The sequence below is a fragment of the Ambystoma mexicanum genome, unplaced genomic scaffold (assembly GCF_040938575.1).
Source record: "Ambystoma mexicanum isolate Mex_15411 unplaced genomic scaffold, UKY_AmexF1_1 Mex_scaf39, whole genome shotgun sequence".
Classification (NCBI taxonomy): domain Eukaryota; kingdom Metazoa; phylum Chordata; class Amphibia; order Caudata; family Ambystomatidae; genus Ambystoma; species Ambystoma mexicanum.
This window is the reverse complement of record NW_027182454.1, coordinates 84154-111091: the sequence shown is the minus strand read 5'-3', so window position 1 is coordinate 111091 and position 26938 is coordinate 84154.

Below are 26938 nucleotides of genomic sequence, written 5' to 3'. Positions count from 1 at the left end.
GCACAATTTGCTGATTATATTGAGTGATTTTAATCAACAACGTTGCAGCCTGACACGTGTTTCGAGCTTCATGCTCTTCTACTGAGGCTGCTTAGACATAATTTTGGTGGAAATAATTATTACACAATTCCAAAATCAATAGTAAAAATAGAACAAAAACACCCAGACCCAAAACACATGGAACAGATAGGGTGTACCAACCACATTAATGTCAAAACAACCACAATGCCATAGTAATTGAATAGAAAGTTAGTAATAAGTACATGTGAATTCAACATAAGGTAAAAAACATATTACCAATGGAGTGCGGCATTGTTTGTCAAAGGATATCAGGTTGATAAAGAGAAATAAGAAAATAAATAAAGAACATTAATTGAGGGAAAAGGGTTGCAATGGTGATCAGCCAAAAAGTACATCGGTAAAGCCCAAATTGTATAGGGGTACCTTGATCTTGGTCAATCTGCAAATCTCGTGCTAATGGAAATAATTGCGCAATGAATTGGATTGAAATGAAAATGAGACAAGGGATAACAAAAATGTTTGTCAAGCGTAAATGGCTTACCAGGTATTGAACCTTAAATAGAATTGAAAAGTAATACGTGGGCTCCCTATAAAACAAGAAAACGTTTATTTGTTTATTTTTTTAATTTAAAGAAAAAAAAAGGAAATTTTGAGCGCCTATTAGCAGACATAACGAGCAAATATAGCACACAATTGAAATTGAAAAATGAAGGCAACATACCAATAACTTGCAGTTGCACGGAGAACGTATTTAGTCAATCAGAGCAATGCTGAAATGTAGCCAAAATCCAAGTGGTGAACATCCCGTAAAGAGAAAGAAGAGCAAAAGAGAGGCATCAATGAGCAAATTGGATGTTGCCTCCGGCGGTCGTCTAAACTAACACGGAATTGATTTAGGTCCCCGTATAGGTTAGGGTTCAGACCCTGAGAAGGTAGTGGAGACTTTGCATTCATCCTTACATGCGAGAGTCCCTTTTTGGAATACTGACATGGGACCCAGATGTCGAGCCACGTATTAAGTGGCGCTCATTTTTGTCATCATAATCCTGCATTGAGATAGGTAAGCTTTACCTCCGTTAGCTTGACGAGACTTTTCAAGTGAATAGAAATGGGAATATATAGATGTCCCCTTATATTTATTTTGCCTTATTTGTATACTACTATAGAGAAGAGAAAAAGGAAACACAAGAATTCCTGAAGAAATTGGGAATCTGCATCAAATACCTGAACAGGCCCAGGATGTAATAATGGGAATAGAGGTATGTAATTAAAAAACATACTAAATTACCCTTTGAGGGATGAGGGTACAGTTTCATGCCAATAGAGAATGATACTTTGTTATTAGATACTAATAGGGTTTCCATTTTTTGATTAACAGGGTTCTCCCCTACAAAAGAATATTTTTAATTCCGGCACAAGACAATTTCCCCTGAAGAATGTCCTACATGACTGTACATCAAGGACAGAAACTTGTACAAGTCGGGTTGTTTGTATTACACTAATAGGAAATAGGCCAAAAGTAGTGATGCATAGGAATCAGAGTGTGATATGTACGCACAGTGTGTGATCCTCAAGAAATTATTGCAACATTACTCACCTATGGTGTCTCTACTTGTGTTGTTTTGATATAATGTATATGTTTTATGTACTATGATCATTTTTATGATTGTTTTATGAAATGTATTGAATCTTAATAACATTTTTGATAATTGATTCCACTTGATGTGGGAAGAGTGTTTAGTGACACCTATTTAAATATTGGACTTTCTTTTTGTATATAAAAGTGTATGCTCACAGAGCAAGAAGTCTGTTTATCCCTACCTGTGACCCAGAACCGTTTTGAGAATAGAGATGAAAAAGATAAGGCAGCATGCTGCATGGATAGCACACTAGAAAAGCGATGCTATGAAAGGATAAGGCGACATGCTGTATGGAAATATGCCGACAAACGGAACCCCATTAGTCAGATGAAGAAACGATAGAGCAAATGGGCTCGATCAAATAAAAATAGAATTTTCCTAGCAAAAAAGCACGAAAAATGCAGAAGAGAGAGTTAGGGAGGGCATTCCAGAGTTTGGGAGCAATGTGAGGGAAACCAATGCCGCCAGCTTTGGTTCTTTTTATGGTTGGAATGCGGAGTTTGATGGCATGAGAGGCTCTTTTTGGGCGAGAGAATACTTAATGTGCAATGTAGGAGGGGCGTTGAGTGATAGGCACTTGTGTGTGAGTGTGAGTCTCTTGAACGTGATCCTGTCTTTCACAGGGAGCCAGTGAGCGTCACGTCATGCTTGCGAGATATGGTCCCTTTTAGGTATGTTAAGGGCAGCTCTAAGAGCGTTGTTCTGGATAACCTGAAGATGGTTTATATTCTTAGAGGAGGTTCCTGCATGGAGAACGTTGCAGTAATCAAGTTTTGCTCCGATATTGGCTCTAGCGATAGCAAGGCAGTTTTGTTTGGACAAGTAGGGTTTGATTTAGTTGATGAGTTTTGTGGTGTGGGCAGAAGCTGAGGCAATGGCGCGTACCTGTTGTGTCATGGAAAGAGTGGAGTCTATGTAGATCCGTAGTGTCTTAACAGATGGTGAAACAGGGATGATTGAGTTTTCTATGGTGAGGTTACAATATTGTTGGTCAAGGTTAGATAGAATCTCTGTAGGGCCTATGATGATGATCTCAGTTTTGTCACCGTTAAGGCACAGACCATTTGTGGCCATCCAAGCTTGGATGGTGCTATAGATTAAGTGGAGTGCAGCTGCATCCTGAAGTAGGCACCGGAGAGAGGTAGGAGTGCCTGCGTATCATCGGCATAGGTTGTGTAGGCTATGCCGAGTGAAACCAGCTTGTGGAAGAGCGGTTTGGTGAACATGTTATATAGAATGGGGGCTGTGCAAGAGCCCTGTGGGACTCCGCAGTGTATGATATGATAAGATATAATATGATATGGCATTTGTAACGCGCCTATATACAAGTGTTGGTTATGGGAGCTGCATTTGCCTGAATTTGCTTTGAGTGGCTGGTATGGTTCCTGCCTCCTTCCTCATGCAGTCCATCTGAATCTTCCCATGGGTGTGGCATGTCCGCGTCAGGGATAGTGGCACATTCCTCCTCAGGCAAATTGTATGCAGCACTGCACAGTTTGTCTGGGGTGTATGTTAGGGCTCTGCCAGTATGATCTAGGCACCGGAATCGTGCCTTGAGGAGTCTGAAGGTGCGTCCAATGCACACACGGTCCGACTGTGGGCATGGTTGTAGGCGGTCTCGTGTGGTGTATGTGGGTCATGCACATGGGCATCAGCCACACCAGCTGGGGACATCCGCAGTCACCTGAATGAGGTGATGCACAGACAACAGTCACAATGTCCTACTTGGGGGAGGTCTCACGCAGTATTGGGGCAATGGTCATCATGTGCATGCATGTGTTCATACCACCCATGCCATGTGTATGTGTGATGTCTGTGCAGCCTTTGTCAATGGTGTCATGCATTCCTTTGCCTGAACATGCACCCTGTGTCATTGTGGCGGTTGTTCAGTGGTGTGTCCCTGGTGGCTGTGTGCTGTTCTCATGCATGGGACATGCTGGGTTGGTTTGTGTCCTACTGTTAAAACAGATTTCTGAACTCTGACCTGGTGGGCAGATGTTCAGAAGGCCAGCCTAGTTTCCTGGAACAGGGTAACCTCTGGACAAGCCAGACCAATCAAGGTAGCATTGGCAGCGGTCAAGACTAGGTCTCAGGAGGGGTGAGGGTGACTGAAAGACCTCAATGAGCACACAGAGTAAAGGACACTTACAAATCACTCCCAGACAGGTGTAGATATATAAAAAACACAAATACATGTATTTCAACGCCTTTGAAAGTTTACCACACAATAACAATCATAGTAATACTTTTAGATCAATACAATCCTATCTAAATACATATAGACAAGACCAATGGGGTCTAAAGGGTTAATGCACGAAATAGGTCCGTAGCTAAAAGGGGAAGGAAACAGACAGTGCAAATAGTCTTTAGTCCCATCTGCATCCAACACAGTCCTAGATGAGAGGCAGTCCAATCCCTAAGAAGAGTGGAGCCTATCGTTCAAATGTACTTGCAAGGCTGGCACACGTAGTAATGAAGATGGGAAAAACAGGGTCTCTTCAAGGGTCTCTAGCAGCTCAGGAAGGTAGGTGAGGCAATGAAGAATAAATTCCCACTATTCGTGGACGGTCTCTTCAACAGGGCAGAACAGGTTCCAGAGTTCCGGAATGGTTTGCTAGTTCACATTAGCAGTGGATAGCAGAGGGGCCCTCAGGGGCCACTCGTGTGTAACAATGGATGGAGGTGCAAGGGGCCACTGGTTAGGGTTGTAATTACTCACCAACCCCCGGCGCACTCAGGACCAAACTTCGGCAGTCGAGTCCACTTTGGTTGCAGGTTCAAGTGTGGCAATTTGGCGGCTCTGTGGCTTTCAGCGACAAAGATACAGTCATGATTCCCAAACGGGACAGTGGCGATTTCTCCACTCCTGGTGGATGGATCAGGCCAGTTTAACTGCAGCAAGCTTCAGGAGCAAGAGGGGCACAAAAGCAGCACACCTGCAAAGTTCATCACCACGGCTGGGCGGCACGGTAACAGTGTATACTCCGGTTCGGGCGCACTCACTTTACTCCAGACCTGGGAACGCCAAGTGTACACAACTTGGTGTGAGAGTGCCGTGAACACAGAGCTAGCGACGGACAACGTTTTGAGTGTCTCCTTGAAACGGCGATGATATCAGGGCATAGGTCCTGCGTAAGCTGGTCAGCCCACTGGTTGGCCCAGGGACACTTCCGAGAAGGCTTACTTGCAGGGTTTGATGAAGGTGCCGAGAATAGTTGGTCCCACTATTCCAATGGTTCGGAGCATCTTTGCAGACCTTCTAGGACGACCTGATGCAGCGGGGTCCAGCGGGAAGACAGCGGGTTAGGGTGCAAAACCTTCCAGCCGGTCACCAGCGGTTACTCGATTTAGCTTCTTAGTTTCAGGATACTTGGATCCTATCCTTCATTCAGTGAGAACTCCACGGATCGACATGGTATGGGTGTTTGGGGCCTCTTCTTATCCAGAGTCTCCTTTGCGCCAAAACGGTGGGCAGAGGTTCAGAAGACCAGCCTAGTTTCCTGGAACAGGGTAACCTCTGGACAAGCCAGATCAATCAAGGTAGCAATGGTAGGCGGTCAAGAGTCTTAGGAGGGGTGAGGGTGATTGAAAGACCACAATGAGCACACACAGCAAGGACACTTACAAATTAATCCCAGACAGGTGTACATATTAAAAATATAAACACATGTATTACAAGGCCTTTGTAACTCAACACACAGTAAAAGAATCACAGCAATCCTACTAAACCAACACAACCTAATCAATACAAGATATATACAAGACCATTGGGGTCTAAATGGTTAAAGGCAGACCTTCTAGGACGACCAGATGCAGAGGGTTCCCAAGGGACGACAGCGGGCTCAGGGGGCCAAACCTTCCAGCAGTTCCTCGACTCGGCATCTTAGTTTCAGGAAACTTGGATCCTATCCTTCATTCAGTGAGAACTCCAGAGATCAACAATGTATGAGTGTTTTCAGCCTCCTCTTATACAAAGTTCCCTTCGTGCCGAAACTGAGAGGTCTCAATGGGAGATCTGCTCACAAACACACACACCATACGTGGACCAATCGCAGACCACGGTGGTCCGAGGCATTCACAGCACTCCAGACTTTCTGGCACCCAGGATGTGAATTGGGGACAGACACCCCAGACCACATCCTGGAGGCGCACACACAAGGCATGCAGAAGCCCGCGAAACTTGGCGTTTCGCGGGAAACTGCATGACCAAATAAGGACTGACCCAGGTCGGCTCGAGCTGGTGAAGGCAAAGGGGCAAGATGGCCAAAGGACAGGACAAAGAACCCCGTGGCATGGCCATTTTGGAGCCAGGCCAGTTATTTGTACCAAACGCGGTTAATGCGGTTTAAATGGCTGGAAAGGGTTAAAATTACATAAAAAGATAAGCTGCCACCAGCCCTGTCCATGACACATCTGCGCATCTCCAAAAAAGTCCTACGGGAGTATCTAGGGTTTTTCTAATTGACTATGAGACCCAAGTGCACTGTACTGTAAGGCAGAAAAGTTGCAACATTGGAAAAGGACTAAAGGGAACAAAGTCTCCCAGTACTGACTGTCTTAAGAGCATGTCAGTTTCCCCATAAAAAGTGAGTGAAAGCCCAGAGGAGTGCAGCAGAAGGCTGTGCTCCCCTGGAAAAGTCAGAGGAAGGTGTTTAAACAGCAGCAAAAGGTTTGGGGGTATACAACTGGAGGAACAATTACATACAAAATGAAATCTTTCCTAACACCTACGCTACTATTCTAGGGGCAGTGTGTCAACATTCCCAAGTTGATGCACATGGGCACCTGGCTGTGGCACTGGCTAGCCCGATATTGGGTGCTGTAGTGTGGTTGTGGTACACGTGGTCATGTGTGTTGTTGTAATTGCTGCAGTTTGTGTACGTCAGCGTTTGTGTCCAGGTGTGTCCAATGTGTGCATGCGCCCTTTGCTATCCCCTGTTGTTGATGTGGGTGCTTGTCGGCTGCTGCTAGTGCATTCACTTGCCATGCCATGCTTTGCATCAGTGTTAACTCCCCCGCCCCCAATTTTTGTCAGGTGCTTCACTGTACATATGTGGAGGCGATTGTACTCATCCAACATCCACGTCCGTTGTCCTCTGTGCCTCTCCATGTATCCCGGCAATGTGCTGTAGTGTAGGACCATGGAACCAGCTTGACCAGTGGGGGCAAAACTGTGTGGATGTTGATACTGCTCCCAATGTCCTCCTGGATTGTGGCCAGCTGTTTGGTGATGGTCTCCCTGTTCAGACGGTACAGGGTGACCAACTGGTGTATGTGAGGGCCTAGGGCAATGGCTTAACCCTGGGGATGGGTGCTTGCCTAGCTTGGAAGGTTTTCTTCCTTCTCCTATGCTGTGCTCACTGTGCCCTGGCCTGGTTGTCCAGCATCTCAAGATTCAAACGCAGCACAAAGCAGCTGGCTGTCCCAGCTTGCAGCAAATAATGGCAGCATGGTGTTGGAAACACTGTTTGGTGTAAGGCTGTGCCTTATGCAGGTCCCTGGAGTGCATTGGATGTACCTGTGGCTTCGTTTCTGGCACCTGTGTTCATTTACCTCCAGCTGGAGGCTGGAGATAAATCTCGGCTGTAATAGCGCTGGATTTTGGCGCTAATACTGCCATACATGGACTTGATATGGCTGTAATTGTGCTTTGTGTTGTCAGGGCTATTAGCGCTGGCTGTAATAGCACCAGTTCTTTTTTGTAGCTGGAGGAATTAGCTACTGCCAAACTCATGATGAGGCCCGTTATCGTTTACTGTGGAAGTCTGGGCTTCGTGCCAGGCTAATCAGTAGTTTTGGAACAACCAGGTACACTATGGCTAGTGTAGCTTCTGGGCTGCAACCCAATGGTCTGGGATGTGTGCCAATAGTTATTTTTGTTTGGGTTAATAGTATCCAATGATCTGAATACAATAATTAAGTCCTGAAAGACTACAATGGACTACCAGGCTTCTGGGCTAGGCCAGATATGAGGGAGATTGTTGACTGATGTCAGGATTGAGCAGCAAAAGAGTGGCAGGTTCTCTGTAACACTGACCCCCAGCCCACATAAAACACCAGGAGGCACAATACACTCCTTACTCACAAGGGAAGCCCTATTGTGTATGTATTAAGACATACAACACCTGGAGGCAAAGGTGCTCTGTGTGCGTGGTTTGTCTTGGAATGCTGCGATCTGTGCACAGAGATCAAACTACCTTTTCCAGAATGCCAAGTTGCCCATCATCTTGGGAAACAAAGCCTATAAAAGGCCATGCCACTCTGCTAACTGTGCTCGTCGTTCGCAGTTCAAGTGAGTAATGTTTACCTGTTAGCAACCCAGTCTAGGTGGCATGTTTTCTTCCTAAATCGTTGCCTCCTTGTTTCTTCCTGGATGTTTTTCATTCATTGGGCTACCGTCTGGCTTCAGGATGAACCCGTGCCCGCTGCAATGTTTCGGACCTGAAAAAAGAAAAGAAGCAGATAAGTGCTACGGAGCAGCATATGCATGCAAGTTGAATCCATTGTAATATCCGAAAGACCTGTTGCGTGCTGGAGTGTGTCGGGCACTTGGGCAATACCTTCTTATCTGTAAAACTACGGTTGAGACCTGTTGACTGCCAGAAGTGCATTTGACCTTTGCTCTAATGAGGTAGATATCTCCAGGAACTCTAAGCACTAGGGTGAGGAGTATCATTCATAGTAACAGTGTGCTTATGGAAGGGTGCTGATATAGCGAGGCTAATGAAGAGTGGCACTAACATCGTGGCTGGCCCACTTGCACGCAACCAGAGAACTTTTCATCAATAACCTATCCAACCACGCTGTGAGCCTCCTGCAAAACCACCAGGTTCATATCAGTGATGGGAGGGGAAAGAAAACAGGGAAAGGAGGGGACGAAAAGGGTTAGAGCCTCGGTTACACGCTCATTTTACCTCTCTCTCCTCCATGCAGGCAGTGCAATTTGCAACCAGGGATTACAGACTACATGATGGGATGATTCCGCCACAAGAAGGTTCAGCACATAGAAACCCATTTCTTTTGGGTGACCTGGGTGGAGGGGCTGTTTCATTCCATTGCTGCTATGCAGTGCCACTTTGGAGTCTGTGTGCTATCATCACTTGTGCCTCTGCGTTCCCTGGGAAATCTGTGACAACCCCACAGGACCTCAGGTAAGGTGTTACAACTGACGGGCATGGAGAAAAAAAGAGCATCAGGCTTTTAGACACATTAAAGCTTTCGGCTTTTATAGACAAAAAAGCTTCAGGCTTTTGGTAAACAAATGTGCTAAAGCTATAAAAAGCCAGTTTCTAGGAGGAGGCAGGCAGTGCTGTTTGTGAATCCTGAACAAATGCCATCTGGCTGGAGAGCAGAGCTGGAGGACGAGCATCGAGCTGGAACAACTTCCTCCATTATGGCCATAGGGGAGGAGTTAATGTTCACACCTTTATTCTGCTTGGATTTTGAAGCTTTAGGAATTGAATGTTTGGGCTCTAGAGACTGAATGCTTTTCTTTTTGCGAGAACTACTATATTTGACTGATCTGCACAGGGAAGTAATCCTACCTATGGTAATCAGCTCACTACCCATGGAACAATTTTATTCAGATTTGGCTTATTTTTGCATCAAGGTCAATTCCAATTGGCACTATGTTTTTTAAGGCAAAGTTACGTTTTTTGATGCTTTTTGCTAAGCGACCATGATGTTTGGATAGGCGGTTTATCCAACGGGATTTGATATTTTGGAATGTTTGGATCGTACAAAACCCACGCCTTTGAAAGGATGGCAGACAGAAAATGTAGAATAAAACTAATCCAAATGACCAATATAATCACTGCACCTCAGTGCAAGGAAAAGCAAGGCTTATTATATGCAAAAAGGGTCTCAGACAGTTCCATAGAATGAACCTGACACAGTGCTCGTCTTATCTCAAGACGTTACACCTTATATAGCGGGAAAAACCAAAATTAAACAATACTATGCTTAATAATGAGTACAATATAATCGCACCACCATCATTGGCTACCACCTGTAGAACATGCTAATCCCCCACTCTGTAGTCCCATGACCGATTGGCCACATCTACACTACCCCCATTTCCATAGACACCTGGTCCCCTACATAGTCACTGCCGAACCCTAATGTGTGATTGGTGCGTCCTTATCGATAAGCTTGTTAATTTGGGACCATCACGTGATGTTCACCCTCCTGTTCCAGGCGCGATAAAAGAAACTTTGCGGGGCCAACCCTGCTTTTGATGAGACAGTAGGCTTCCTCATTAACCCAGATGCCAGGCCGCGCGCGAGCTGCGCCCCCCAATTTGTACAAAATGTATTGGCATCAACTCTGCTACTCCTGTCCCGAATCACAAGACTTTCCAGACATGGCTTCCTTCCCTTATCGCCTCTCAACCCAAGGTGCCCATGGATGACCTGACAAGGGCAGCGTTCTCGCGTCTGAATTTCAAGGATTTGTTTGCTTAAGTTGTGCGTCTAGGTGTAATTCATATGGGGTGTTCGTCCCAGGGTGAGGGCAGTAGTGTTCTAAATCATCGGCTGGCTGTTGGCATTACACAGCCACGTGCACTATTCTCATGAATTTGTCCTTCAAAGGGCACATCCTTACTGCTCTTTTACCAACTAACATTCCGTTCCCATCACATCCAGGCCCTGCAGCTGGATACAATTAGTGCTTATCTGCGTACAATGAATGCCTCTGACCTCGGCTTCTATCCTGGGGGTACGGAAAAAGGGCTTTGTTTTTGGAGCTGGACCTACCGAGCAGAAGAGCCACACTAAGTCCTGCATTCTCATCTGTTCATCGTGTGCTAGGCCTTAACATCCAAAATGGCGTTACTGACCTTGTTTCTACCATACTACCCTACTGATTCCATCTTCCACCCATATCGCACATCAATACATACTAATAATACAACAACTAAACACCCGCCTATAAAGGTGTCCTATCTATAACCTCTGCAACCTTAATATATTATATGATATGATATATGGCATTTATAACGCGCTGCAATACATTTATTGCTCTTTCTGTGTTGTTATATGTGGGTATCTAAATGTATCGGACCTCACTGAGACAATGGGCCTCATTATGAGCATGGTGTAGCCGTGTCTGTATGGCAGGCACAGCTAGCGCCATGCTCGCTACCGGCACCGCCTCCCGCGATTGGGCAATAACCAGCCCATTATGATATGAGTGGGCCGGTAATTGTCCATTTGCGGGTGGCGGTAATGCCGGGCTTCCGATCCCCATTCCGCCCCATAGGACAGAATGGGGGTGGGGAGCATGGTTGCACCGGCACCGTTGATAACGGTGCCGGTGCAAACAAGAGTTCTGCTCGCGGGTGCCGCACAGCCCACCAGGTAAGACCTGGCGGGCTGTCAGGAACCCGCGAGCAGAACTCGTAATGCGGCGGTCCGGTATTAACGGTGCCGGTGCCGCCACCCTTGTAATGAGGCCCATGGCACACCCTTCACTCTGCTCCCACAAGGCGGCTCACTAATATATTTTTCTCAACTGGAACCTTTTTGCTTGGCTGAGACGCTGTACGTACATTCAACACCTTCAACAAGGACCCAGGCTCCAGGCCTCCAGCCTCCAGCTCTCTTCTCCCTACTATCAGTGGACTGTAATGAGTTTTAGAGATAGCTTTACCCATTTTCAATATCACTCTGGGAAAGGGGAGAGGTATTGAGAATCCTGTTCAGTTTATGAGGCCGTTTAGTGGGAATTGGGGGTAGTCAATTACTTTTATTGAGCTTTTATGTTTTTGAGATGGTTGACCCATCTTGAGTAGACCTACAGGGTAGACAAAGATAGCTGTAATTCCATTCATAACCTTTTTCATATGGAGTGTTTTATGTGTAGTTACAATAATAGTGGCAATGAGTGTTTATTACTTATTTCTCCTATTAAAAATAATTTCACTTTACAGGAGATTGTGCGAGCATTAATTGAGTGTTCATTATTGAGAATCAAGTCAGAAGCATTGATGAATGCGTATTAACTGCGGGGCATCTATATACATTACTGCATATTGTCTTAATGCATATGGTAGGAATGGTGTGGGAGAGGTTTGAACAGTAGACCCTCAATAAATTACATGGCATTAGTAAATCAGTCCTGTGTAGATGGGGAGGGTGGCTAACCCATTATTGCAGGGGTTTGTCATCTATTCTCTCAGGTCTATGCTTTTCTCTACCGCTATTCCTACCACAGCCCCTGCTTGGGGGCTGGAGGGGAGTTCTAGCACACTCCCCTTGGGGTGGACAAAAGGCTCTGTGAGGTAGAGGTGAGATAAGAATCACGTCAGAAAGCCATCCCAGAGGCCGCATGAAAGGACCACCTGGGCCCATGTTTTCTAGAAAAAGTGGGCTCCTTTATTGTGTGCAGCCAATTCCAAAAGGGCGATGGTAAGGATTGTCATCAAGTGGCGATCCATAGAATGTTTCAGAAAGAAGTGATGGAACCCGCACATTTGCAAAGGTGACCACTGGATATCAGGGTATAGCAACAACACAAGAACATGTCCTTTCCCGATTTCACAGGCCCAGAGCCTTCCTCAATAAAAGGAAAAGCCTCATTGCTGAAATAAGCTGCCCCCTTTTGTCGTAGGTGTGATTCACGCTCTTGCCGTAACCATGGAAGTTGCATGTGCATGACCCTCCCCCCTTGGTTGGTCAGAGCGGCCATAGATTCACAGGTCACATCGATTCAACCAATGGTGGGCAAGAGAAGAGGGTTAGAAACCTAACTAGCTATCCCTAGACCATCTCTACCAGCATGTCACCTGATACTCTGAATGCATAACTCATACTCTTGTAATGATACTCTGAATGCCACCTGTGAAACAAATCACATAGATTTCTCCTCCACCTCCGATATGTTCTAACACTCCACCCTACTTAGCAGGCTGCCCAGCACCTGAGAGACCAATCCTCTTTGCCAGAGTCCCCAGTTAATGTTATGTTATGTTGTCTTATACCGCACGTGGTTCCCATTGGTATGGTCTCCTGGCGCTCACGTGGCTCTGCAAGAAAGAGCGTGGGGTGGGTTAGTGAGGGTAGAATGATAAGATAGATCCAGAACCAGGAGAAACTGGCATGTGTGTGTTGGCTTGCAGATGGGTTGATTACGTGCACAGGTTCTTGTGTCCGTGAGGGTAAGGTCCAGTGTCTGGATTGTTTGTTGTATGCAGGCGTTTGTTATGTTGGGTGATTACTTTTGTGTGTTTCATGTGTAGCTTGGCTTTGGTCTTGCGCACTGGCTTGTTGGATCCGTAAGGGGAAGATCCAGTGTTGGGGATTGTTTGTTGCACCTGCAAACCGAAACCGTCAGCACTGTGAGAAACCTGAGGGTGTTCTCCCTTGTTCTCCCCCACAATCCTCCCCTTAGGTGGCCATGGAAAGGCCATCACTTTCGGATACTGACTGTGGGGGCGGATATCTGAGGGAGGATCACCTGGGAGGAGGAGACTTAGGAGGAGGAACCCCTTAGAAGAGACACAATATCCCCATTTCCTTTTTTCCACGAACATGATGTTCCCCAAATTTTCATGGGCTATTTTAAATCCTGTTCTATCTCCACTCCCCATTTCCAACAAACACTGGGAAGAAGAAGAGGCGACTGAGAATAGTGAGGATTGCCTCTGAGAAACACCTTAAGAAACAGAGGGAAGACTGCAACCAAGCACCACTAGGCTGTCCCACTAATGAAGCTAAGCAAGGTCAGGCAATCAATCACAACCATGCACACCCGCCTTCACTTAACTGCCCAGCAAGGAATAAAAGCTGGGCCCAGAAAGAGCAAGTAGAGCGAGCTGGGGATGCAGAGTGGACCATGAGAGCCAGGAAGCAGGACGAGGCTGCCTGGAGAGATTGGATGAGAGCCGAGTGGCGAAGCGCTGGCCTGGTGTGCGTCAGGGGCTGCAGTGTGGGTAGGGAGTCGTGTCTCCAGAGAGCTGGAAAAAGGCAAACTGCAGCCTGCTGGCCATGTCCAGCAAAGTGCTACTTTCCCTGGGCAAGTTACTAAAAGCCCAGGTGGCTGAGGGGTAGGTGGTGAGACCCTGACCTTAGCCTCATCCCAGTGAGGACCCGCCAGCACTGCGCTGCTCAGGGTAAGAAGAGACACCGTGGTGTGCGTGTGGCTTTAGCAGGATAACCATGCTGCAAGAGTGCCGAGCGGCACGAGAGGGAAACATAGTGAACTGGAATTGAATCTCCCAAGATCGCTGAAAGGAAAAGATGCTGCCGCTGGGAACTAGCGAAGAGGGAGCAAAATCGAATTTGTGCAAGAAAGGCATTATGGGACTTTGAGAAACAGCAAGATTAAAAATCGAGCGAGACAGGGGCCAAGAAGGAAGGCAAGCTGGATGGCTTGACGGAGGAGCAGCTGAGAGAAAGCTGCCAAGAACAGGGCCAGAGAGAATGGTATGCCGAGGAGCTGACAGGCTGCAAGTGAAGGCAGGAGAAAGCGTGGCGAGGGAGCCATGTCTCCAAAAAGCCGTGAGAGTTCAAAGAAGGGAGCCGACGAGCCGGCTAATCTCTTTCCTCCATGTGCCAGCAAACTGTATGTTTCCTCCCCAGGGCAGCAGGGCAGAAGAGCTGCCCAAGAGTGTCTATGGGGCAGGTGGGTAAGACCCTGACCTCGACGAGTTGAAAAGAGAAGGATGCGCGAAAGCAATCACAGCCGGTGTGAGTTCCAATAAAGGGAGAACCCGGTTTGTGATACGCGCGATTGTGGAAAGCTAAAGTGTTGCACGCAAGGCTACGCATTGAAGATAAAGACATTAAACTGAAAGCTTGAATGTATTTGGCCGGCGAGAGAGCTGATGAGAAACAAAGTAACGGAGCAGTGTCGTGTGAGAAAGCATGTTGTTAAACGCTTCTTGAAGGATAACAGAACAGTGAATAATGAAAGTGAAATGCGTTGAAAGCCATTTAAGGAAAGGGTACGAGGGAAAGATAATGCAGAGATCCTGAACAGCTAATGTGAAAGTGAACTGATATTTTTGTGAAATAAAGAAGAGAGTGGCAGAGGGCACGTGTTATGATGTACTCGTGCTGAAAGAAGTACTCCAGAGCCACAGGTGGGAACAAACTTCTTTACTAGGTTCCGGGTTACAAGATGACACAAGAGGCAAGTTCATGGGTAAGTAAGTAGAAGGTACAAGAAGGACACATAAGAAGACATCCACCGGCCTCCACTCTCACAGGCAGCTCACTCTAGCGGAATCTAATGGAACACACAGGGCACTCACACCACAACATTCCACCAGGCACTCCACCAGGCACTCCACCAGGCACTCCACCAGGCAAGCATCCACACAGGGCCAGAGCAAAGAGACACAGAACATAACAGCCCATTCTGCGAAATCAAGTGCAAGAAGCGCAGACATTGAGAAGTCAACCATATTGTCAGAGTGGGCACGCATAGGGGTAAGAATACTGTGCGCTTGCGAAGGTCTCTGACAGGTGAACATTGTGAAAGAGAAGTACAAAGGTTTGGGAAGGAAGTTCAGTGCGAGCTCTGTGAGCTGGAACTGTTTAGCTGGACAGTGTTTCAGCTTTGTTCAAGTGTTTGTAGACAGGCACGGGCAGCCTGTGAAAGGCTGCCTATCCTAAGAGAACTATCCTAAGAGAACTAGAATCTCCAGCTCCTCCCACCGAGGATTGCATTAAAGACAAAGCCTGGTGTGCAAACATCCAGAAAGCTTTATCAGATAAATTAGTCTTACTACAAAACAAAATAGAGACAAAGAAGAAGAGTCTCAACACCAATACACACTCACCCAATCTGCTTACCCCACATCAGCCCCCATGTCCACCTTTCCACTTCTCCCCAGTATCCCGCGAAGAAGTGGCTAAGATAATTTCAGGCCTCAAACCCTCGAACTGCCAGGGTGACACCTGCCTGGCCCCAGTCATTAAGGAAGGTACAAAAGAATTAGCACCTTTTATCATGGCTCTGATCAACGCGTCCTTTAAAAACTGCATAGTCCCTATAAACCTCAAAGAGGCATGAGTCATGCCTCTCCTCAAAAAACCCAACCTTGATCCAAATATACCCACAAACTACAGACCTATAACAATGATCCCTTTCCTCCTAAAGATAATAGACAGAGTGGCATATCTCCAAATTCAAAAACATTTGGAAGATAATAACCTTCTTGGCCTGCGTCAATCGGGCTTTAGACCCAGACATGGAACAGAAACAGCCCTTCTGGATCTAAAGATCCAGATGGATGAAGCCAAAGACAACTGCAAACTAGCCCTCTTGCTCCTACTGGACCTTTCAGCAGCATTTGACCTTGTGGACCACCAGATTTTGACTGAACATCTCTCCTCTGTAGCAGCATTCTCACCAAATGCAGCCGGTTGAATCCATTCCTTCCTTACAAATAGAATAACCAGAGTCTTTGCACCCACTGCAGCCGCCAAGCATGTACCCATCCACTGTGGAGTCCCCCAAGGCTCTTGTGTTTCTCCTACGCTTTATAATATATTTACCGAGCTCCACTTTGATCGACTTGACAACCTGGTTGTCACCTACACAAACTATGCAGATGACACTCAGGTCCTCATCACCCTCACTGGTTGCTATGAGAGAGACTCTGATAAGCTATATTAAATATATTGTGAAATACAGCCCTGGATGGCCACACACAGCCTCTGCTTAAATGACAAGACAGAGCTCTTGATCGTCAGCACCCAAGTCTGTCTTAATAAACTAGACCACAGGTACATTTCCATTAGCATTGATGGAAACATCATCAAAGTGACCAAAGAAGTTAAAACTTGGTGTTTATTTAGATTCCACCCTCTCACTTAAAAAACATATCAATTCCACAGTCTCCACCACTGCATACACCAATAAACTCATCAACGCCTCTAAAAGCTTTCTGTCCGCAAATATCTGCCTCACGCTAGCCAGGGCCTTGATCCTGTCCAGATTGGACTATTGTAACACCATATTCCTAGGTTCCTCTGAGCAGTATCTGAATAGATTACTATTCTTCGAAAAAAACGCCCTGCACTGCGCCTTGAATATACCACGCTCAAGCCATATCTCGTCCTCCAGACGCAACTGTCACTGGTTACCAGTACGTGACAGAATCAAACTTCGCACACTTGTCATTACACACAAATCCCTGGCCAACATAGCTCCACAATATCTATCAGACAAATTCTCAAGACACCAATCCACCAGGCCCACCAGATCTACCTACCTGCACTGCCTCAATATACCTAAGTTTAAATTGAAAATGGCAGGGGGATCGAGTTTCCAAGTGCTGGCAGCCAAATGCTGGAACTCCCTCCCAACAGCTATCAGAGCCGAACCCTCTTTCTGGGCCTTCAGAGCTAAAGTGAAAGAATGGCTCTTCGCCTAACTACTCAGTACTGTTACTCATCTGTCTCATCCCCATCATGTTTTGCTGATTATTGCCATCATCACCCTGACCACATGTAACCTGATCCTAAGAACTATTTAACACACTGTGGCCCTCATTAGGACCCTGGCGTTAAAGGTTTAACGGCGCCGTAAAAGGTGTTGTCGCCGTTAAACCCTTAACGCCTGATTACGAGGTCCCTTTGCGGCTCCCGACCTTAACGGCTTTTCTCGACCAGCTGTTAAAGTAGGAACCCGCAAAGGGAATGTCGAGGTAATTACGGTACCGCAATTTGCGGTACCGCAATTACCGCCTTCCCCAGTCCCATTGAGCCCTATGGGGCAAAAATGGGAATGGGGAAGGGCCAATGGTAAATGGGGAAGTACCGCCCCGCCAACCTTGGAATGGGGCGGTATTTCCCCATTTACCATTGGCGGACTCGTTACAATACCGGCAGCAACCATGGTGCTAATAGCGCCATTGGTTACCGCCGGTGTTGTAATGAGGGCCTGTATCTAACTGTTTAATATACTGCATCTGTATTTGTAACAATTTTTGTACATGTTCAAGTGCCCAGATACCTCAGGGTTAGGAGCGGTCTATAAATAATAAACTAAACTAAACTATACTAACTAAGAAAGCAACTTTGTGAATATCTGTTTGTTTAAGACTTGTGAAGCCGGATGAGGGAACCTTGGATTAATCCATTGAAAAGAACTGTAATGCACATTGAACTGACATTGAAATAGGTGAGGGAAGCCTAACAAAATCTTTGAACTGTGCATACCATCCACCTTGAAGGAACTTTAAAAGAACCCCACTGAACTGAACTGGTGAATACACTATTTTCATGCATGTTCCCACACTTAGTTATTGTGAAACGTGAGGGCTAGTATAGGTTTCTGACACATACTTTTCCTTTGTTTGACTGACAGATTTGGAGCTTTTTTATTTTACTTTGATGGTCGAGACTACTCCCATTGTAGAATTAGGGCCAGATAGTAAGTCTTGAAACTTGTACCGTTTGTGTCTGTGTCCTTACTCGTGATACCATGCATGCCTCACAGCACTCTGGTACACACAAAAACTCAACCTCAGCAAAAGAGTCAGGAAACAAGAGAAAGCCTGGCACCACTTCAGGACTGCATCCAAACTTGCGCTCCTCAAAGAATTCAGAGCAACCTGCTGACAACAAACGCAGAGCCCTCTTCAAAGTGGTCAAGCACTGCATCAACCTGCTACCCTACCCTGCCATACTCACTCCATCGAAAAACCCACCACCATCAACACCTTCTTCATCAACAATATCAGCAAGATTTGCCAGCACATAGACACCAGCTCTGCATCCACAGAGCCACCTCACGTCCCTCTGCGCAAATTCCTCACACCCTGGAAAACATTCAAGAGACTCTCGACAGAGAACTTGATAGAAACCCTGGCCACCCTCAAAACCCCATTGTATACAGACAACATCCTCCCAGCATCCCTCCTCAAGACCCTCGCCACAGAAACTCTCCTTCCCTACCTGAAGATCATCAACGCTCCCTAATTCAAGGCACCTTCCCATCTACCCTAAAAACAGGACAAATCTTCTGTCTACTAAAGAAACCCACCCTGGATCCTGACAACCTAGGTAACTATTGCCCGATCACCCATCTTCCCTTCCTAGGTAAGAACATTGAGAAAGTGGTAAACACACTACTTCAGCAACACCGCGACACCAACAATCGCCTTCAAACCTACCAATCCGGAGTCAGAGGCAGCACATAGAAAGCACCATACAACATCGACAACAACATCCTTGACGATGGCCACCACTGTCTCCTCGTTCTACTCGACCTCTTGGCCGCTTTCGACTCAGTAGACCACCAGGTTACAGACACCCTACATCTGTGCATGTGGATCAGCAACCTTGTCCTAAGCTGGTTCAAGACCAACCTCACCAACCACCACCAGTTTTTTCAGGTGGACTCCCCTAGATCGCCAATGCTACCCGTCACCTATGGAGTCCTGCAGGGGTCCATCCACTCCCCAGTCATCTTCAATCTATACATGGAGCCGCTGGGAGGCCTCCTAGCCACACACTACATCCACATCCACAAATACGACAAAGACATACAGCTATACCTTAACATCGACTCCATCAAGGACATCCATAGGGTCAAAACCTGCCTGTCGCTGATACAGTCTTGGACTTTCAGTGCATACTTGAAGCTCAACCCCTCCAAGATTGAATTCCTACTCCCAACCAACAACACCAAACAACCAGACATACAGACATACAGACCTGGCAATCTACCATGAAATCTGAGGGATTAACACCCATGATCACATCCTGTGCTAAATCTCTCGGATTCCACATCGACAAACACCCCTCCTTACACACATAGCTAAGAAAACTCAGACAGCTTCTCATCAGCTCTCCCTCCTGTGGAAAGTCAAGCCCTTCCATCCTCCAGACACCTTTAGATCTGCAGTTCAAACACTGGTCCTATCCCACCTGTATGGGGGCAATGTACTCCTCGAAGGCCTCCCATCGTCTCCCTTGTGCCCCTGAGAAGTGTCCCACATGTGGCCGCATGCCTTATCAAGGGTCTACGCAGATACAACCACATCACATCAACCTTCATTGGCTCACACTGTACACACAACTCACCTTCAAGTTTGCTGCATCATCTATAAGGCAGTCACCCAGCTACCTCGTGGACATACTCAGCCATCTCTGGCACACAGAGCACCACCAGAAGCCAGGACACGCACAGACTTGAATCCCGCCACTGCAAAAAGGAAAGGACCAGAAAACAAGCCTTCTCCGCCTAAAGATTATGGAACCTCCGCCCCGTCACCATAAGACTCTCCCCCACGCTCCTACAATTCAGAAAAGAACTCAAGATCCACCTCTTCAAGGAGTCACTCCTCCTCAACACTTAGGCCATCAAGTCGCTTCTCACGCCACCTGACTAACTAGACACTGCCCGCCCCTCTAATTCCTGCCACCCGGTACAGCTGTACCCCATCTCTGTGCCTCTCTGTATCCTACCACCTGCTGCATATCTGTTCTGTTACCTCTGAAAAGAGCTCTGTTATGCATTTGTACTGTTGTATACCTCTATAAAGCACTGCATAATGCATCTCTATTGTTGTATACTTCTGTAAGGCGCTCTGTTGCTTCTCGAAGCTAGGTTGACACTCAAATACAATAATAATAATAATTTATTGTATGCAGATGTTTGTCATGTTGGGTGTGTGTTTCATGTGTAGTTTGGCTGGTAGTTATGGTTGTGTGCACTGGCTTGTTGTATCCATAAGGGTAAGGTCCAATGTCTGGGTTGTTTGTTGTATGCGGGTGTGTGTTTGTGTGTTTGATGTGTAGTTTGGCTGGTAGTTATGGTAGTGTGCATTGACTTAATGTATGTGTAGGGGTAAGGTCCAGTGCATGGGATTGTTGGTTGTATGCCAATGGTAGTTATGTTGGGGTGTGTTTGTGTGTAGTTTGGCTGGTCGTTATGGTTCTGTGCACAGGCTTGTTACATCCGTAGGGTTAAGGTCCAGTGTCTGGGTTGTTTGTTCTATGTGAATGTTAGTTTTGTTGGGTGTGTATTTGTGTGTAGTTTGGCTAGCCCACAGGGCGTGTATAGTACTTGGGAGGTATGTTGGAGGGGAGCTCGATGGTTAATATCATTGGCTACTCAACGTTTTTCCAAGTGTGTCCTCAGAGCTCAAACAGGTGCAACTCAATGGTACCCTCCAATTCTTCCAAGTGCAATAAACTGGCTGCCCCGATCACCTGTCCAAGCTTAACACACTAGTCACTAACACAAATGCGTTTAAGTGCAATACACTGGCTACTCACACTAGCCCCTCTCTGCGCAGCAAGAACTACCAGACACACAGTGTGCTTCGGAGTGCAGTAAGATTAAATAGCTAATGTGACGCGTGGCATATTCTTCACATTCCCATCTAACTTGACACCTGGCTAGTCTTCACAAATCTGTCAAATGTGTTGCATAGCTAATCTTCACAATTCTTTACAAGTGAGACGCATGGCTAGTCTTTACAAATCTATGTAAATGTGACGCATGGCTAGTCTTCAGAAATCTATCTAAATGTGATGCATGGCTAATCGTCACAATGCTTTCTAAGTGAGACGCATGGCTAATCTTCACAATTCTAGCTAATGTGATGCATGGCTAGTCTTAACAATTCTATCTAATGTGACGCATGGCTAATCTTCACAATTCTATCTAATGTAATGCATGGCTAATCATCACAATGCTTTCTAAGTGAGACGCATGGCTAGTCTTCACAATTCTCTCTAATGTGACCCATGCCTAATCTACACAATTCTATCTAATGTGATGCATGGCTAATCATCACAATGCTTTCTAAGTGAGACGCATAGCTAATCATCACAATGCTTTCTAAGTGAGACGCATGGCTAATCTTCACAATTCTCTCTAATGTGACGCCTGGCTAATCATCACAATTTTCTCTAATGTGACGCATGGCTAATCTTCACAATTCTCTCTAATGTGACGCATGGCTAATCTCCACAATTCTATCTAATGTGATGCATGGCTAATCATCACAATGCTTTCTAAGTGAGGCGCATGGCTAGTCTTCACAATTCTCTCTAATGTGACGCATGGCTAATCTTCACAATTCTCTCTAATGTGACCAATGCCTAATCTCCACAATTCTATCTAATGTGATGCATGGCTAATCATCACAATGCTTTCTAAGTGAGACGCATGGCTAATCTTCACAATTCTCTCTAATGTGATGCATGGCTAATCATCACAATTCTCTCTAATGTGACGCATGCTAATCTCCACAATTCTATCTAATGTGATGCATGGCTAATCTTCACAATTCTCTCTAATTTGACGCATGGCTAATCTTCACAATTCTCTCTAATATGACGCATGGCTAATCTCCACAATTCTCTCTAATGTAATGCATGGCTAATCTTCACAATTCTCTCTAATGTGACGCCTGGCTAATCTTCACAATTCTCTCTAATGTGACGCATGGCTAATCTCCACAATTCTCTCTAATGTGACACATGGCTAATCTCCACAATTCTCTCTAATGTGATGCATGGCTAATCATCACAATGCTTTCTAAGTGAGACGCATGGCTAATCTTCACAATTCTCTCTAATGTGACGCATGGCTAATCTCCACAATTCTCTCTAATGTGACGCATGGCTAATCTTCACAATTCTCTCTCATGTGACGCATGGCTAATCTTCACAATTCTCTCTAATGTGACGCATGGCTAATCATCACAATGCTTACTAAGTGAGACGCATGGCTAATCTTCACAATTCTCTCTAATGTGACGCATGGCTAATCTTCACAATACTCTCTAATGTGACGCATGGCTAATCTCCACAATTCTATCTAATGTGATGCATGGCTAATCATCACAATGCTTTCTAAGTGAGACGCATGGCTAATCTTCACAATTCTCTCTAATGTGATGCATGGCTAATCTTCACAATTCTCTCTAATGTGATGCATGGCTAATCATCACAATTCTCTCTAATGTAATGCATGGCTAATCTTCACAATTCTCTCTAATGTAATGCATGGCTAATCTTCACAATTCTCTCTAATGTGACGCATGGCTAATCTCCACAATTCTATCTAATGTGATGCATGGCTAATCATCACAATGCTTTCTAAGTGAGACGCATGGCTAATCTCCACAATTCTATCTAATGTGATGCATGGCTAATCATCACAATGCTCTCTAATGTGACGCATGGCTAATCTCCACAATTCTATCTAATGTGATGCATGGCTAATCATCACAATGCTTTCTAAGTGAGACGCATGGCTAATCTCCACAATTCTATCTAATGTGATGCATGGCTAATCTTCACAATACTCTCTAATGTGACGCATGGCTAATCTCCACAATTCTATCTAATGTGATGCATGGCTAATCATCACAATGCTTTCTAAGTGAGACGCATGGCTAATCTTCACAATTCTCTCTAATGTAATGCATGGCTAATCTTCACAATTCTCTCTAATGTAATGCATGGCTAATCTTCACAATTCTCTCTAATGTGACGCATGGCTAATCTCCACAATTCTATCTAATGTGATGCATGGCTAATCATCACAATGCTTTCTAAGTGAGACACATGGCTAGTCTTCACAATTCTCTCTAAGTGAGACACATGGCTAATCTTCACAATTCTCTCTAATGTGATGCATGGCTAATCATCACAATTCTCTCTAATGTGATGCATGGCTAATCTCCACAATTCTATCTAATGTGACGCATGGCTAATCTTCACAATTCTCTCTAATGTGACGAATGGCTAATCTTCACAATTCTCTCTAATGTGAGGCATGGCTAATCTACACAATTCTATCTAATGTGATGCATGGCTAATCATCACAATGCTTTCTAAGTGAGACGCATGGCTAATCTTCACAATTCTCTCTAATGTGATGCATGGCTAATCATCACAATTCTCTCTAATGTAATGCATGGCTAATCTTCGCAATTCTCTCTAATGTGATGCATGGCTAATCATCACAATTCTCTCTAATGTAATGCATGGCTAATCTTCACAATTCTATATAATGTGACGCATGGCTAATCTTCACAATTCTCTCTAATGTGACGCATGGCTAATCTTCACAATTCTCTCTAATGTGAGGCATGGCTAATCTCCACAATTCTATCTAATGTGATGCATGGCTAATCATCACAATGCTTTCTAAGTGAGACGCATGACTAATCTTCACAATTCTCTCTAATGTGACGCATGGCTAATCTCCACAATTCTATCTAATGTGATGCATGGCTAATCATCACAATGCTTTCTAAGTGAGACGCATGGCTAATCTTCACAATTCTTTCTAATGTGATGCATGGCTAATCATCACAATGCTTACTAAGTGAGACGCATAGCTAATCTTCACAATTCTCTCTAATGTGACGCATGGCTAATCTTCACAATTCTATCTAATGTGATGCATGGCTAATCATCACAATTCTTTCTAAGCAAGATGCATGGCTAATCTTTACAATTCTGTATAACACATTTCCTGCCCCCAAAATACATCAATTTGCAACACGTCAGCCCCCTAAAAACATCTAAGTGACACACACTGTCTGCCCCAAAAATACATTTAAGAGCAACAGATTGAGGCTCATTGGGAGTTTGCCGGTCCGGAAATAAGGAACCGGTAACAACACATTTCCAACCCCAAAAATACATCTAAGTGCAACACATTTCCTGTCCCCAAAATAAATCTAAGTGCATCACAACTGCTGCCCTCCAAGTACATCTACCGGGCTATTCGAGGTGACCAGCAGGTAATCGACACAATGCTCAGATTTGATAGTAGCAATGAAGAAGCGGAAGGGTTTTGAAATGGCTGTGCTCACCGCACATAACATCTTAGCTTAGTTGTTGCTGTAGGTTGCTTTGACAGGCGTCCAATTAGCAAACAGGGGCAAACAGGGATGGGAGCTGCCCAACAGGGAGTTGCCCTTTGTCTCTGGCCCTTAGCCAGCTGCCTGGGCACGGCTGCCCTAGGTTCCTCTACTAAGAGGACAGCTATCAGGGGAGACAACCAGTCTCAGGCAAGGGAGGTGGGAAGAGGGCAGGAAAAGACAGGGGAGGGGCCACCGCACATAACACCTTACCTTAGTTGTTGCTGTAGGTTGCTTTGACAGGCGTCCAATTAACAAACAGGGGCAAACAGGGATGGGAGCTGCCCAATAGGGAGTTGCCCTTTGTCTATGGCCCTTAGCAGCTGCCTGGGCACGGCTGCCCTAGGTTCCTCTACTAAGAGGACAGCTATCAGGGGAGACAACCAGTCTCAGGCAAGGGAGGTGGGAAGAGGGCAGGAAAAGACAGGGGAGGGGCCACCGCACATAACACCTTACCTTAGTTGTTGCTGTAGGTTGCTTTGACAGGCGTCCAATTAACAAACAGGGGCAAACAGGGATGGGAGCTGCCCAATAGGGAGTTGCCCTTTGTCTCTGGCCCTTAGCCAGCTGCCTGGGCACGGCTGCCCTAGGTTCCTCTACTAAGAGGACAGCTATCAGGGGAGACAACCAGTCTCAGGCAAGGGAGGTGGGAAGAGGGCAGGAAAAGACAGGGGAGGGGCCACCGCACATAACACCTTACCTTAGTTGTTGCTGTAGGTTGCTTTGACAGGCGTCCAATTAGCAAACAGGGGCAAACAGGGATGGGAGCTGCCCAATAGGGAGTTGCCCTTTGTCTCTGGCCCTTAGCAGCTGCCTGGGCACGGCTGCCCTAGGTTCCTCTACTAAGAGGACAGCTATCAGGGGAGACAACCAGTCTCAGGCAAGGGAGGTGGGAAGAGGGCAGGAAAAGGACAGGGGAGGGGTCTGGAGGTCTACAGGTATGGGGAACGGGCTGAGGCCTTTACGCAGAAAAGTGGAGAAAACCTTGAATTGAAAATGATGGTTTGCTACATTAATCTGCAGATATTTGCAGTGACCTGGGAACATTAAAAAAGGAAAGTATGCATTGTGTTGCCATGTAATCACCGTTCCTTTGCAGAGCGATATCTTGGAGGGTAACCATCCAGAATTTCTGGGATTTTTACACATTTTCTTGCCGGCTGTAGGCTTAACACTGGTCTTTTGGTGTATGTTCATTGGGTACCATGGAATTGTGTGAAAATACCCCCTACTTACCAAGTGGCTGGTACTGGTTCTATTGCTCCTTTTTGTAGCAGCGCCTGGACCTCTTATGGAGCTTTGAGAAAGGATTGTGTGGAGGCAGGTCCAACTAATTCTCGTGCCGTGCTCAACACCCACTTGTCTGACATAATCCGCTCCCATTCATGGGTGAATGCTGTTAATCAGTACTAGCAACCCCCACTTAGCCGGGCCCAATCCAGAGACTGAAAGTGACAACTGCATCCACGACACCTGGACCCTCTGCAACCTAATTAAGCAATCCCAGTGAATTTAGGAATCCTAGTGGTAATTCTTAGCTTAATTGGAATAAGAGGGACAGGTTTGCATGGGAATTATACCACACACACACCCATAACCGGGATTAAGGGATGGAAGGTAGTCACCCTACCTCTTCCTTGCCTGATATGATTGGTGTAGTTCTGACAAAGGCTACTCCACTGGCCTTCAGAGCAGCGGTCTTCAAACTGGGGGCTGGCCCCCGGGGAATGCGAAGGATGTCCAAGGGGTGCACCAGCATCTTTAAAAAGGGATTAAAATGACTGGTTTAATAGAAAAAAAGAATTAAGGGGACTGCTTTTAATGGAAACTATAAGCAGTTAAAAAAATCTTATATTTTTAAAGTAAAGAGCCTGTGGGCCCCCGGACATCCTTTGGTCCCCCGTGCAGCAGGGGCAACCATTATGAGTGGGCCAGAAACAATATTTTTACTCAAGGAGTGTGGTGAGGGGCTCAGTATGAAAGAGTTTGAAGACCACTGTACTAGAGTGATGGGATTGGGAAAGGATGCCTAATCTTTCACACTTAACTTGTTCTTTCATTACTGGAACTGTTTACTCGGATCTGTGTGATACGACCGCGGCTTCTTTTACCGCGATGGAAATGTTTGCATGGGAAATGCACGAACACAAAATGTTCGTACATTTCCCATGCGAACATATTATTAAAAACACTACAAAACCCACCCCCCCACCCACAACACACCCCCAACACACCCCCACGCACACCCTACTTATCTTGCGCCAGTTTGGAACCGGCGCGCAGGTCCATTTCTTTTCTTTTTTTTTACAGGCAGATAAAAATCTGGATTTCCCGCTCTTTGGAATGAGTAGGTTTATCCATCTTTGCTGCCCACTTTCACATGTAATGGACAGCATCATGATTTACAGTGAGGTGAGTGTGGGTATGT